General features: G+C 38.9%; 1 pseudogene; it reads right to left on the reverse strand.

Moving 5' to 3' along the window:
* Positions 1–3,436: 3,436 nt before the first annotated feature.
* Positions 3,437–4,170, reverse strand: LOC114705452 (annotated as a pseudogene).
* Between the last annotated feature and the right edge of the window lie 596 nt (positions 4,171–4,766).

The raw sequence follows: 4,766 nt of genomic DNA on the forward strand, positions 1-4,766 counted from the left end.
TAGGAATCTACACCAAAAATGGATAAAATATCTACAAATAATCTTTAAAAACATAAAAAATACTTACTGTGGAAATATGGTATAGTTGGAGGGAGATAGAGAGAAGAGAGAAGAAATAAGGATCCAAAGACAACTACAGCTAGATTCTGAAGTTCTTAGTCTGTGAACAAAGATTTTGAAGCTTTTCCTCTACTAAATAGTATATGACACAAGAATTAAGATTTGCAAAGAATACAATGAATTTCAGAATTTTAGAAAGACTCACTTTGACATTAACATAGAGATAGGAGACATGTAGATCTGCCAGGTATGGTGGTGTGCACCTTTAATCCAAGTACTCCATACACAGAAACAAGTGTATCTCTGTGAATTCAAGGCCAGCCTGGTCTAGATAGTGAATTCAAGGCCAGCCTGGGCTACACAGTCAGACCCTGCCTCAAAAAAAAAAAAAAGACATTGGCAGTCACAGTTAATAAAGGGCTGAATTATGAAGTCTATCCTGGATTAGAAGCTGATATTTTAGAACAGTATATAGGACTCCTCGACTACCATGGAGATAATAGTTGACCATACATCTGCCTGGATAAACTCAAGTCTTTTAGGTCCAGGCTGGATCTTGGGCCTTGTGATGTGGAATATGTGCACTAGTCTCCAGTGGCGTAACGGAATCTGCCCCCATAGGCTTAATTTTAGACCACACACCTAGGACTCATAGTGCAGCTTAGTATCACATAGGATCTGTGTTCATGGTACAGCTGCTTAGGCTGTATCAAGTCTGACTTTGTTTCTTTGTATATAGGGAGTGGACTATGCACGCTGAAAAAATTAACGTATACTAGCTCTGTAAATCTTATCTAGTAGGTCTCTCTAAAAAAACACTCTAAGTGAATCCTAGGTAAACTGCTTGGCCTATGTTCACATCCCGAGGATGGCCGCATTTGTCTGGATCCACAGGGATAGAATCTAGTATTATTACCAATGCACTTGGAATGCTGCCCATCACATCAGCTCACTATTAGATCTAGTGCCCCCTGGAGGACACAATGAACTTAATGCGACAGCAATAGTTATAGATTTAGGGAAACTGGTACAATGGGAAAATCATTATTTTCCTCTTATTTTGATAGAGTTTTGACAGTTTCTCAGAAAAGCATATAAAAGATGTAGTTACGATTCAATTAGAAAATGTGGTATGCTACTACACTATCTCTACATCATACTATTTAAAAATAGGATGGGAAATAATATACCTTACTTTCAGGGTATAAATACATCACAGAGGAGTCTGCTGGTGCCCAAAAGATCTCTAAGCAGGTATCATTTTCTAAGCTTCTCATAAGATGTTCCACTTACACAAAAATGATTGTTCTATTATAAAACATATTTAAAATTTTGATTTATAACAAAAAGTTGGAATAAAACAAAGATTTTCCCTCAGAATAATTAAACCCACAGTATTACCGTAAAGGTATGACATATGCAAAGACTTTATCAAAGCCTCATATTCTTACAGCATGTCAACTTGACTCCTATACTCTATGACCTCATTTTATTTGTTTTAGTAAAAGTTGTTCCATGCCCTACACTATACTTGGTAACTGAGACTCTGGAAGACCACTGTGCTCACTCCTTGCATGCACTGTGCTATCTGACCAGAGCTATTCTTTATCTTGGGATAAACTAGTTAAGAAACACAGAATCAGCTTTTAGAAGTTCGTTATTATTTTGCACAAGACAGTAGTAGACATAATCATTAAGATGAGTATCTATGTAAATTATATATAAATCTAATTGGTTTGGTCAGCTGTGCAAATGTCAATGTACACGAAACCATGTTGAACTATTTTGTCCCTTTTGAGCTGTTAGCCAAAGAGAAGCACAGTGCTGCTCTAGCATTCTCAGGCAAGGCATCACCTCTTCCTGTATGAAGGTCTCTCCTCTGAAGAGTCCCTCAGTCAGCTACTCCAACCTGACTCATTCTTTCCTCACCATAATGAATCAGCAGAATAAAGAAGTAGCCAGTCCAGACACAAGAAAGTAGGTGTATGGCAGACCTCAAGAAACTCCACTTGAGACAGAGATAGTAACAGCAGAGCATTTGAGGCTTCCTGTTTGCTGGCCACTGTCCTGGCACGTCTAACAAACATGAGTGATGAATGTTGTGTATCCTGTGCACATAACAGGAGGGGGTTAATAACTGGCTCAAGGTCACCTAGCAGTAAATGGCAGTATCCATATTTTATTATTTTTTAAATAATAAAACACTAGCTGTTCCACCTCTTGTTTATCAAAATGTTAAAGTACATTATTCAATGTAAGAGACAGTTATTTCCTTTTCTCAGAGAATGGGGAGAGTAGTATGAGTCAGTTAAGCTATGAATTAGGGCCAACCGACAAGATGGCTCAGTGGATAAAAATGCTTGCGGCCCGTTCCTGCCCTGAGCTCTATCCCTTGGACTCACATGGCAGGAAGTGAGAAGTGACTCCTGAAAGTTGTTCTCTAACTTGTGTGCTGTAACATGTGTGCTCTACATACACACAAACACTAAACAAATACATACATAAATTCACACACAATCATATAAACGTATAAGTAGAATTAAAATACATAGAAAATGTCAGGATATGAATTGGTTCATTGGTTCATAAACCCCTAGACCTTCTATGTGGGGGGCATGATTTCATAATAACCAGTGAGAATTTACCTTTGTATTTCAGTAGACTTTTGTCTATTAAAATGGGTCTTATTGACAATTCACATGGACCTTTTGCATGCCATTCACAATTTTGACCAATAGGTAGTTCTCTCACTTAGCAGATGCAAAGGTTTATTGAGGGATAACACCAAAAAGGACAGGAAGAGGGGCAAGACTGGGCAGAAGACAGGACAGGTAGACACGACATGCAGAGCTGGCAGATTCACTTCCTCAATGACGCTCAACAGGGTAGTTAAACAAAAATGACCAGGCCCGAGAGTCAGCAGCATCCTAAGTCACTGGCTGTGGCCCCTAGGAACACAATGGCCTCAGTTCAACAGTTGAGAAGATTCTAAAGGCACTTGGAGCTAAAGTGTACTCCTTATAATTAAGTGGCAAGTGTTTTTTTCAGGGGTGATTATAATTACCCCCATGGCTATTATCATGAGAAATTTCCCTAACTACTTAATAAAGTTAGAGTAACTCTAGAATCACTGTGTTCCTAAAATAGTAGAGGATGCAACATAGTAAGCCCAAGATGATGTTAGTAAATGTAGTAAAACAATCTTTTGGAAATCCTATGGCAATTTAGTGGGATTATTAAATGAGGCAAATCTATAGAATCAACAGCACTTTCTTTCTTTCTTTTTTTTTTTTTACAAGTCTTTTATTGTCCCTACAGATACCCCAAATTGTACTTAAATGCAAAATCCTGTTTCTGGAGCTGAGTAACTTAGGTCTTACTCATCAGTCTGCTCCACTGTTCCCTTTCCAGACACATAGATGACATCCAAAAACTTTCTGATATCCTTGTTTTTAACTGTTGCGGCTGAATCAGAGCCGCTGAATTTGAATCAAGTTCAATATCATTCCCTTCAAGGATTAATTCATCCTTCTGGGCTTGAGAGACAGAACAAGAAATGCCTGTCTGCATCTGAACCCTGCGGATGTATTTTTCACCCAAGAAATTTTGAATTTCAAGCCAAGACCCATTCTCCTGAGTAACGACGTTGATGGGAAAGTGGGCACACACAGACCTCATCCTGTAGGAGAAGCCCAGTGTAACATCCTTGATCATGTTCTGAACGTGACTGCAGATGGTTCCGACAGTGGCCAGTTCCTCTCTGTTACCCCACCATTTGTCAACCCAGAGCCTCTTCTTCCCAAGGAGACTCAGCTCTACATTGATGTGATTGAAGTCCCTCTGGAGGGTTCCTCGGGGGCCCTTCACAATGACTGTGCACCCTTCAGAGTGATGTCCACATTTTCTGGAATGTCCACAGTCTGATTGCTAAGAATGGTCTTCATTCTCACAATAGATGGGGCAAAGTCAACAGCACTTTCTAATGTAAATAAGTACACAGAAAGGCAAATGAAAAAACTACGCCTTCTACTTAGAAGCAAAGTCTACAAAACACTTCATTGACATAGATAAAGTAGTTCAGTTCTTTAGTAAATATCCAAAATATTTGAAAACAGACACTTGAATGGGTGTTTTTCAATCATTTTCATAACAGAACCATCCACAAAAGCTAAAAACTGGAACTGAGTCAAAAGTCCATTGAGGATGAACGGCTAACAGAACAGATCTATTTCTCATGTGCGTGCACACACACATCCTTACACAAAATCTGACACATGGGAAAAGGATGAACCTTGAGGGCTTTGTACTAAGTGAAATAGGCCATACCAAAGGACAAACGGTGCATGATTTCATGCTGTGAGATACCTCAGGTGCTCAGTTCAGAGCTAGACAAAGGAAAACAGTGTCTAAAGGGAGTGGAGATAGGAAGGTGATGTTTACTGGGTCAGGGTTTCAATATCAGAAGATGGAAACATTATGGAATGGATGGTAGTGACTGGTGTAAAACTACTGAATATGCTGATGCCACTGCGTTGTCCACTTAAAATCAGGAAAAATAAAAATAGTTCAGCTAAGGAGAATAACCCAGAAATCAAGCTGAGTTTATAGTGTGACAACATGGTACCACATTAGAGTGGTTATTTGAGATATAGTTATTCAGTCAAATGGCCTACAAATTGAAGAAATAAATATGGACTCTGATGTCA

The sequence above is a fragment of the Peromyscus leucopus genome, chromosome 13 (genome assembly GCF_004664715.2).
Source record: "Peromyscus leucopus breed LL Stock chromosome 13, UCI_PerLeu_2.1, whole genome shotgun sequence".
Lineage (NCBI taxonomy): Eukaryota > Metazoa > Chordata > Mammalia > Rodentia > Cricetidae > Peromyscus > Peromyscus leucopus.